The sequence below is a fragment of the Cucurbita pepo genome, chromosome 10 (assembly GCF_057944985.1).
Source record: "Cucurbita pepo subsp. pepo isolate OVF chromosome 10, ASM5794498v1, whole genome shotgun sequence".
NCBI lineage: Eukaryota > Viridiplantae > Streptophyta > Magnoliopsida > Cucurbitales > Cucurbitaceae > Cucurbita > Cucurbita pepo.
Genome location: NC_141807.1, coordinates 16,553,435 through 16,564,682, shown reverse-complemented (window position 1 = coordinate 16,564,682; position 11,248 = coordinate 16,553,435). Strand labels below are relative to the sequence as shown.

General features: G+C 37.5%; 1 non-coding gene across 1 annotated transcript; it reads left to right on the top strand.

Moving 5' to 3' along the window:
* The first annotated feature begins 8,626 nt into the window (after positions 1–8,626).
* TRNAF-GAA (transfer RNA phenylalanine (anticodon GAA)) lies at positions 8,627–8,699 on the top strand. Its single transcript has one exon. It is a non-coding gene; the product is annotated as a tRNA-Phe (tRNA).
* Positions 8,700–11,248: the final 2,549 nt, after the last annotated feature.

Sequence of the window (11,248 nt, the reverse complement as noted above, 5' to 3'; positions counted from 1 at the left end):
TATCTGACTAGCCTTAGGAAAACAGAGAGTTGTCGTTGCACAGTGCGAGACATCTAATCCATGAAATTTTGGTACTAGAAATGAAGAAACTGGAGATGGTCCCCAAACGTCTGTATGGACCATTTCCAATCGCACTTTCTTTGGTTCCTTGGCAGCGTCACCCAGATTAACCCTACGGCGTGACAATCCTTGAGCTTCCACTCCTCCGTGGTCATGGTATCCAGCTTCACCCCCAAAATGGGTTCCTGAATATCTTTCTCGTATAGGTAGTCTTCAATCTGCATCTTCTAGATACTGATATCGAATCCATCAAACTTTTCAATTCCAGTCTTTGAACTTTCCATCTTCACAGATCGTGGTGAATCTCTCCTCGCTCTGATACCAATTATTAGAATAACACAACAATGCACACACTTGATCTAAATGAACACAAAGAACATGATAGAGAAAATGTAAGAAGAAATATTGACCTGCAAAGGCTCTTTTCAGTGATCACTCAAATGCTTGGCAAAGACACCAAGCCAACATTTCTACTGAAGAAGAGAGACAAAAACAAACCACTAAAGCAACACATGTTCACGCAGAAATACCATCGAGACGGATGAAGAGAAGGGTCGACCACGATAATTTCAAAGAAAATAGAGAGTTATGATAAGTTAAGGTCAAATCAACTTTGAGTTCAAAGCAACAAGAACCAAAGACTGGTGGGAAAATTCTATGGACTAGTCGAAGTTGTCCACAAGATTAGGAAGACATCATATAGGATCCAATTGCTCCTATGGATACAGACTAACCCTGTTGTCCACGTCAGTAACTTGAAACGTTATTATTTTGACCAAGAAAACATCAAGTAAAAGCAGGTGGTATGACATCATGCAAAGAAGAAATTGTTTCAAGCGAAGAAAGTAGGAAAGACACCAACAGAGAAGACTTGAAGAGTTAACAAACCGAGAAGTGATTTTCAACAGGTCCTAGTAGGTTGGAAAAGACTCCTCAATACTGAGATCAGCTAGAAGCGCATCGCGAGACCTAAAGTCAGCCTCATCCTACAACGTTGATTTATGAAGAGCCGGTTGATAGAGATATTGACAAATTGTGTAAGGGCAGATGTCGCGGTCATGATTGGCCAAGGCGTGTTGCCTGTGGCTGCATGTTAGATGTCTCAGCTATTCTTGTAAACGATTTGTGGTTCATTGTGGCATGATCATTCCAAACCCCTTTTACTTGCTTTCATCTTAGATAGGCCTTTACTATTATTGTTGTGCCAATACGGGGTGTATGATTAGTCCTCAAAATCATATCTACACCCATCAGGACTAAAATGTCCCAAAATGTACTATAGGAGAACGTGACCAGTTGTTGTTTCTTCACTTTTAGCTTATAACATTGTTTTATTTGAAATTATTTTTAACGTATTTTCTCGCTCACGTTTTCTAAAATATTTCTTTCTAAATGTGATTCGAGCATACACTGCTATTGTTCGTTCAGTCTAAATTTTGCATGGTTGACTTGTTCATTGGATTAGAACAAATGTCACATAATCATTGTCTCACTACTGCAAGAGTGCGATTGTGACACTTGTCTTCCATTTAGTTGTGGGCCGCATCTTCTAACTAGTTACGTGAGTTTGGCCTGGAGCATACGTGTAGGTTGAAAAGGAAATGGTTGGATGCGAACTGCGAATAAGGGTTGGGCTATGGAAGGTTTTTTTTTTTTTTACCACATATGGACTTTGGGCTAGTGAGTCTTAAATTTGGGTTCGTTTTTTAGTTCATACGAACTCAAATTAAACCTACTAGTTCCTTCTTCCTTGCACGACTCACTTCTATTCTCTGTTCTGCCTCTTCTTGCTCTCTGAAACTTCTTTAAAGGCTATTGTTCACCGATTATTTGGGAGCATCTTCCTTAAAAGGATTGTGACCACAGATGACTTATGTAGAAAATTTGTACCCCCTTTCCTAAAACCATTAGCGGACAACATACCCAAAATTGATGCGCTGACCAGACTACGCTACACCTCGTCTCACCCCCCCCCCCAAGAGTATATGGATCCACCTAATCGATGAACACTCAAACCAAACTCGCCCATCCTTTTTGGCACAGGGACGCGAAAATCAATCCGAGTAGTCTACAGTGGGGAGACCCCTTAAATCAACAAGCAAGAATGGCTAGGTTGATAGCAGGGTTAAAGAAAAGGCGAGTATGAAAAGACGTATCGCGTAACCGTCCCTGTAAGCAGCTTCATTCTTTCTTGATCTATGAACCGACTTTATGAAAAAAATCAGTCTTTCAGCTGAAAGTGTGACTGTTGGGTATGGATAAGCAGGATCTCTTGGTTCGGGGAAAACCAGAGATGTTGGCTAAGAAAGCTAAGCAGGCAAGTACAGGACGGACAAAATGCACATACAAATTGATTGACATGATCCCTCTCCCTCTCTCTTTGGCTAGTTGGCTAGTTGCACGATAATCGGGAAAGCATACCAGGTAGGGAAAGAAAGGTTGCTCGATCTTCTGTAAGGCCAACCCTCAACGGCGAGATCACCAGGCAATGCTATACGTCCGATAGAAGTCCAAGGTTTCGTCTACTACGGACCAGGAAGCTCTTGGAAGAGCTATCGTGAAATGAGAAATACATTCGATTATGACAACTAATAGATAGCAAACTTTTTGGTAGAAACTGAATGATCCCTTGGCTCGGGCAAGAAAAGGAAAAGGTAGTCGTACTCCTACCTTTTCCGTCGGACGATAGGAAAGTTTGAGCTGAAAGATAGAATCACACCTGGTAAGAAAGGCAGGCTTAGCAGGTTTCTCTAAACATATAAACAAAAAGAGGAAGCAACCGGTCCTAACGAAGATACCGATACGCATACATTCTCGCATGGAAGAACCTAGCTGAACCAGATCAACGGTCCTAACCTAGTCCGACTGACCTTCTTTGGCTGGCCCCCGCCCCTTGTTACAAGGTCAACCCGTACGTGCTTTTTCCTTTCGTTTAGTTAGATGGCTTACCAGCTCTTTCGGCTCATAGCAGCAGTATGAAAAGCGGAATCCTCAACCTTAGTCGAGTCCGCATTGCCATACGAATCGACATCGACCAAACCAAGAGCTCCTACTTTTTCTTTAACGAAAGTGGATCTAACAGTTTCGATAAAACTAACCTCTTTTAAAGAAGGAGTCGCTCTGCCTTGATCACTGTGGACATATGCAGCTCCCGTTTTACCTTTGCCTACCGTGAAAAGAAAAGTTCCCTCACGATAGGCCCTCCCAGCTCCCGAACGTCTTTCTATCAATCGAGAGAGGTATAGAATAGTACAACAAACCAACAAGACAAGAATGGACTCATAAGATGGGCGATTAGGGAAGCGATTTCATTTGTGTTATCCGCCAAGGAAATGATCAAGGAATTCTCTATACACGGCTGAGAGATGACCATATTGTTGCACATCCTGAATAAAGTACCGTAGGCAAGCGAAGCTTTTGAAAATGAAAGCGTGTAGAACTCAGATCCACTTTCTCTTCTATTCGTAAACTTCGGATCTTATCTTTCTTTCGTCTTCGGGTGACTGAGAGAGAATTTAGGTCTGGCGTGCATCCGATTTGGTCAACAATAAGGTACAGATAGGATTGATTAAATGGACTTGAAGTTCCATTATCGTTAGGTCGAAGATCTCTACGAGGTTTAGTGCACTTTGGTAGTTGCGAATGTTGTCGTAATCGAATGTCTTTCTCATTTGACATTCTCTCTTACCAAGCACTCATACTCGCCAGGGTTGAGGAGACAGCCCGTGAGCTAATTGGGTTTCAAGATTGCGTATATGCGAAAAGAGCTCACTTTTGGTTTAGACACAACTAAACTGGTTCTGGTTCAGGAAAGGGTCTGATCTCTTTCATTGGAGCACATTGATGCCGAAGGAGTCTTCGGAACCGGTGGAGAGGCTATGATGACTTCAGGCTATTCAAATAGCATGACTGATACCACAAAGAAAAGGTATCTAAGTCACACTAGTGGAATAGCTTTTAACCGACTCAGAACAATCCAGCGAGGGAGAAATCCTCGAACTCCAAGAAGAATCTGATTCATATTCTAGCATAGAATACGAATCAGAACAAGAAGGAAAAAGGACGTGCGAAGGATGCATAAATGTCCTTACAAAGGATCAAGAAATTCTAGTCGAAGTAGTAGAAAAAGTTCAAGATCCAGAAATTCAACAAAAAAAATTGTTATGACAATCTCTAAGCCACCTGAAAAGGAAGAAAGAAATCCCTACAAACTCCAATCAGTTCTCCAAAGATTTGAAAAACCGAGAGAACGCACTACTCAAGATTTACAAAGAGAGATTAATAATCTAAAACAAGAGGTACAGGCGTTAAGATCTGAAACTAGGTCAGAATCTTATATGCTTCGTCAAGAAATTCTCAATCTTCAGGAAAGGCTGCCCGAACAAAGGGAAACGGCCCAACCGAACCTGGACGAAGAAGATTTTCAAAGTTCCTTCGTTGGAGCCATCACCACTTCTCAATATAAAAAATGGTACGCTCTCGTTACCTTAAAAATTTATGATTTCAAAATCACACTAAAGGCTCTCATAGATACTGGAGCCGATCAAAATTGCATTCAAGAAGGCTTAATACCTACAAAGTATTTTGAAAAAACTAGTAGGGTCTTAGAGGTGCAAACAACAAGAAACTCAAAATTAATTACAAACTATCAAAAGTTCATGTTTGCAATGATGGAATTTACTTCGTAAATTCCTTCCTTTTAGTAAAGGATTTAGGACAAGAGGTAATCCTAGGTACTCCTTTCGTTACTCAATTATATCCTTTTAAAATAAATGAAAAGGGGTTACCGTCAAAGGCCTTAGGAAAAAAGATAAAATTTAACTTTCTTTCCCCACAAGGATTAGTGAAATAAATAACCTTAAAAAAAATACAATTATTCAATCAATAAATGAATTAAATTACAAGGAAAAACAAATTTCTTTTTTAAAGGAAGAAATTTCATTCAAAAGAATAGAAGAACAAATTCAAAATAAGACTGTCCAGTCTAAAATCAAAACTTTACAAACTCAAATAGAGAGGGAAATTTGTTCAACTATCCCTAATGCCTTTTGGAATAGGAAGCAACACAGTTGATCTTCCTTACGTCAAAAACTTCGAGGAGAAAAATATTCCTACGAAGGCCCGACCTATTCAAATGAATAGAGAATTACTAACATGGTGCAAAGCAGAAATCAATGATCTTTTACAGAAGGGTCTTATTAGACCGTCAAAGAGCCCCTGGTCATGTGCGGCTTTTTACGTCAACAACCAGGGAGAGAAGGAACGTGGAGTCCCGCGACTGGTAATAAACTACAAACCCTTAAATAAGGTTTTGGAATGGATTAGATATCCAATTCCAAATAAATCAGATTTAATGCAAAGAATTTCAAATGCAAAAATAATTTCAAAATTTGATATGAAATTAGGATTTTGGCAAATCCAGATCTCAGAAAAAGACAAGTACAAAACGGCTTTCAATGTCCCTTTCAGACAATACGAATGGAACGTTATGCCATTTGGGATAAAAAAACGCTCCATCCAAATTTCAAAAGATTATGAATGATATTTTGAATCCTTTTCAAGACTTTTCAATTGTTTATATCGACGATGTTCTGATTTTTTTCTCAAAACATCGATCAACACTTTAAGCATCTTCAAACATTTTTTACGGCAGTCAAAAGAAGCGGTTTAGTTGTGTCTAAACCAAAAATTAAACTTTTTCAAACAAAAATCGGTTTTCTTGGATTTGAAATTTATTTGGGTCTAATTAAACCCATTCAAAGGTCCATGGAGTCTGCCTCAAATTTTTTGGACCAAATTACAGATAAAACCCAACTACAAAGATTTTGGGATGTCTCAATTATGTGTCTAATTTCCTTCAAAATATCAAACCCATTTGCAAGCCACTTTATGAAAGGCTAAAAAAGAATCCATAGCCGTGGACAGAAGAACACATCAAAACAGTCCAAAAAATCAAATCCCTTGTCAAGTCAATTACGTGTTTATCGCTGATAAACCCAAGGGCTAGTTTAATAGTGGAGACCGACGCATCCGATATTGGATATGGAGGAATCCTGAAACAGTCCCTTGACAAGAAAGAATCCATTGTCCGTTTCCATTCGGGAATATGGAATTCTACTAAAAAAAATTACTCAACAGTAAAGAAAGAAATACTTTGAATAGTACTTTGTGTACAAAAATTTCAAAATGATTTAATTAACAAAAGTTTTGTTATCAAACAGATTCAAGGGCATCTAAATTTGTTTTAGAAAAAGATGGCAAGAATCTTGTGTCTAAACAAATTTTTGCTAGATGGCAAGCCATTTCATCTTGCTTCGACTTCCAAATTTTGCCTATAAAACGGGTCGAAATCCCCTTGCGAGATTACCTCTCAAGAGAGTTCTTACTCTCAAAGAAAAATTCTCCCCAACACCAATCTCCTTCTCCCAGTAATGACCGGAAAGAAAGTGATCGAAAATGGGAAGAAGCCCAATGCTTCTTCAAGCACACCTACTCCAATGACGACTGACAGCTATGCAATGGATGTTGGTTTCACATTGGTGACCAGGTCTAAAGCAAAGCTTTCTAAAAAACAAGCGGAGTCGCTGCATTAGCCCAGACAACTTCAGAAGCTGATTTTCAAAAGCTTCTTCAAGAGGTCGCATCAGTCGGTTCGACGTCTTCTCCTTCTATTGTAGAAGAAGAAGATGAAGACACGATTTATGATCTCAATAATCCATTTTTGGATTCTCAACCACCTTTGTAAATATCATCATCAATGACTCAATAGTCGTTAAACTATTTGTAAAAAAAATTAAAAAAATTCGTTCGTGAAATATGTCACGATGAAACATTTCTCCTCACATATCTGATCATGTTTGTTTGTCTTGAATCTTTTCCTTTATTATTTTCACTTTTCCCATTTGTATTATTATTTTCACCTTTATTTTCACTTTTCCCATCATCACATTATTGATGATTATGGATTTCCACATTCGTCAAATTATTGATGAGTATGGATTTTCACTTTCATCTCATTATTGATGAAGTGAAATAAATAACCTATAAATAACCTTCAAAATAATACAATTATTCAATCAATAAATGTATTAAATTATAAGGAAGAACAAATTTCTTTTTTAAAGGAAGAAATTTCATTCAACAGAATAGAAGATGTGGAGCTTCAATTACTCTATGTTAGCTACTATGTTTAGGATTTACTAATTAGACACGAGTTCTTGGATTTAGGGGATTGTTTTATGTAATTTTCAACTACAACTTATGTTTTCAAATTTTTAGGTCATAATTTAGGTAGTGGTTGTATATTATGGATGAACACTAGAGTTTCTATCCCGTTCAAATTTTCTCAATATTTTTTCAATTGTACTTGTTCTTTGCTTCTAGATACAACCTAGTAGGGATTATACACCATCTCTTATTGGAGACCTTGAGTGTTGCAAATTCTACTCTCCTTTGAAAACTTTCGGTCATCGAAAGTGCTTATTCTAAAATAGGTCAGGGTACAAGGTTCTTGTTTGCCTTCTGTTTCTCAAGTGGCTTCTTCTACTCTATGATTCTTCCATAGGACGTTAACAAGAGAGATTTCCTTGTTTCTCAATCATTTCACTTTCTTGTCTATTATTTGAATTAGGTCTTCTTTATATGTTAGGTTATCTCTCAAGAAGAGAGTTTCATGAGTCAGTACGTGCGAACGATCTAGGGTATACTTCCGTAGTATGTATACATGAAAGATATTATGTACAGCAGACAAGTTTGGGCATTGCCCGATTCTATAGGCCACAGATCCAATCCTTTCTAATATCTCAAGGGGACGGATAAACCTAGGGCTTAGCTTTCCCTTTTTACCCTACCTGAGCACCCCTCTCATGGGGTGCTACCTTTAGGAATATATGATCCCCTACCTACAATTCCATGTCCTTGCGCCTTAGGTCTGCATAGCTTTTCTCTGGGCTTTGTGCGGTTTATATCCTAGCTTTAATCTTCTGGACTGCGGCGTTGGTAATTTGCACCAGCTCTGGCCCAATAGTTGTCGTTTGCCCCCCTTCTTCCCAAAAGATAGGGATCGAAATCTTCGTCCATAGAGAACCTCGTATGTGGCCATTTGTATGGTGGCTTGGCAAATATTATTATAAGCGAATTTCATAAGGGGTAGGTACTTAACATGTCTTCCAATATTTGCTTGAGCATTTTTGTTTGACCATCTTTTTATGGGTGGAATATCGTACTATAACTGCGTACCCAATGCCTTTTGTTAAAATTTCCAGAAGGGAGATTTAAATCTGGCATCTCGGTCTAATACTATTGCCTTTTGTTGAATTTTAAGAAGTGTACCCAATACCTTTACTGATGAATATTCATTTTTAATGTTAGCAAGAGTAGCTTAGTTGGGAGATTGTTAGACTGAAGATTTGAAGGTCACACTTGTTTTATCCACGTTCACGTTCACCGCACCTGTTTCAATTTGCATAACCTGACTATTCAATAAAAAATTAGTCATTATTTCTTTTTAAAATCTCAATGAATCAGCGAAAATATCTTTACCGATAAATTTTCATTTCTAATGATTGCGGGGATAGCTCAGTTGGGAGAGCGTCAGACTGAAGATCTGAAGGTCACGTGTTCGATCCACGTTCACCGCACTTGGTTCACGTTGCATAATTTGAATATTCTTTTCAAAATTAGTGATTATTTATGTTTACAATATAATGAATTATAACACCTTATAGTTTAGTTGATTATTATTTCTTTTTAAAATATAATGAATTAGTGGAAATAGCTTTACTTATGAATTTTTATTTTTAACGTTAGTAGGGATAGCTCAGTTGGGAGAGTGTCAAACTAAAGATTTCAAGGTGACGTGTTTGTTTAATCTCCACGTTCACCGCACCTGTTTCCATTTGCATAAGCTGACTATTCAATAAAAATTTAGTTATTATTTATTTTTAAAATTTCAATAAATAATGAATTAGCAGAAATACCTTTACTTATGATTTTTTTTTTCAAATATTAGCGAAGATAATTCGGTTTCACCGCACCTGATTCACGTCACATAACTTGACTCCTAACTATTCAATTTAAAATTAGTGATTATTTCTTTTTAAAATATCAATGAATTAGCTAAATACCTTACTAATGAGTTTTCGTTTTTAATGTTAGTGGGGATAGCTTAGTTGGGAGAGCGTCACTGTAGATCTCAAGGTCACGTGTTCGAGTTGAAGGAAGTGTCATAAGGCAAACTTTTTTTTTTAGTGATTTTATTTGATTTTATTTCAATTTTTTCAAACTCACTCAGGTGCTCATCTCAATCATTTCAGCCTTGTTGGCGTTCAATAACAATCATTTCAGCTTTGTTGGCGTTCAATAACAATCATTTGAGCCTTGTTGGCGTTCAATAAGAGAGACCTTGGAAATAACCTGTAACTATTCAACTGGATTATCACATTAACAATTTGAATCAAATAAAGTGACATTAACCATTTGAATCAACTCAACCCCACTTGTTGAACTTGACCAAATGTCTATAACATAACACAAACAAAGGTACAAAGTAACACAAACAACGGTACAAAGTAACACTAACAAAGGTACAAAGTTCATAAAAGTCTTTTTAATCTAAAATACCATTGAACTTGATCATTATAGTGCCTCTCAAACGTAGGTAAAGTTTAAATTCGGGTCTCCTTGTCAAACTCACTCGGGTGCTCATCTCAACCATGATGGCATTCAACAAGAGAGCCCTCGAAAATAGCCGGATTATCGCATTAACCATTTGAATCACCTCAACCCCACCGTTGAAATTGAAACAAATATCTATAACATAACACTAACATAGGTACAATGTCCATAAAAGTCTTTTTAATCTGAGATACTATTGAACATGACCATTAAAGTTCCCCTCAAAATGAGGTAAAGTTTAAATATAATTGGTGACAAAAGATGAAACTATAAAATAAAAAGAAATAAGAAAATAATATTCAATTTCAGAGAATCAAACCAGAATCTCCTAGGTGAAAGCCAAAATCCAAACCGTTGGACAACAATGAATTTTTGGTGTAGTTGTCCTAAAGTCTTTTGTCTAATCGCTGAAGAGTTTTACTATGATGTTTTGGGTAATGTCTAACTCTTCGACACGTCCTTTCATGTGTGTGATAGAGTTATCAGAGTTACCGCGACGTTTCGAGCTGTTCGATCGTGTGGCTCTTTCTTCAAAAGGGTCAACATCCAACGTCAGGTCTTTGATTGGCAACCCATCAAGGGGAGCGTCGATTGCATCGATTCCATCAACGGTCTTCCCATGAGTTTATGGTGCATGACCCATTTTTTATATCATCCACCTTGGAGCGCCACCGTTCGTGAGATGCATTGTGGCCAACGTAACTCTTAGGTCCTATGAGCAAGTTCCTGTAACCTTCAAGTATTGTTCTACGTCAAAAATAAAGTTTTTTAATTCGTTAGCATCCCGGTTCCCATTTAAGGGTTTCTGTTTTTGGATTTTCAGTTTGTTAAGCCCAACATGAGCTTGGCTTGGGGTGTGGTTCTCTACGACCCTCCTTATCAAACTCACTCTGGTGCTCATCTCAATCATCTCAGCCATGATGGCGTTCAACAAAAGAGACCTTGAAAATAACCGGATTATCACATTAACCATTTGAATGACCTCAACCTCACTTGTTGAAATTGAACAAAATATCTATGACATAACACTATTAAAGGTTCAAAGTTCATAAAAATCTTTTTAATCTAGGATACTATTGAACTTGACTTCATTATAGTGCCTCTCAAACCAAGTTCATAAAAGTCTTTTAAATTTAAGATACTATTGAACTCATCCATTATAGTGCTTCTCAAACCTAGGTAAAGTTTAAATATAATTGGTGACAAAGATGAAACTATAAAATAAAAGAAATAAGAAAATAAAATTTCATTGTCGAGAATCAAACTCAGGTCTCCTCGATGAAAGCCAGATCTTCTGTGTAATGTCTAACTCTTCGACACGTTTTTTTATGTGTGATAGAGTTCTCAGAGCTACCGCCACATTTCTTGTTGTTCGATCCGGTGGCTCTTTCTTCAAAAGTGTCAACATCAAACATTAGGTCTTTGATTGGAAACCCATCCAGGGGAGCGTCGATTGCTTCAATTCCATCAATGGTCTTCCCACGATTTTTTTGTGCATGACCAGTTTTTTATA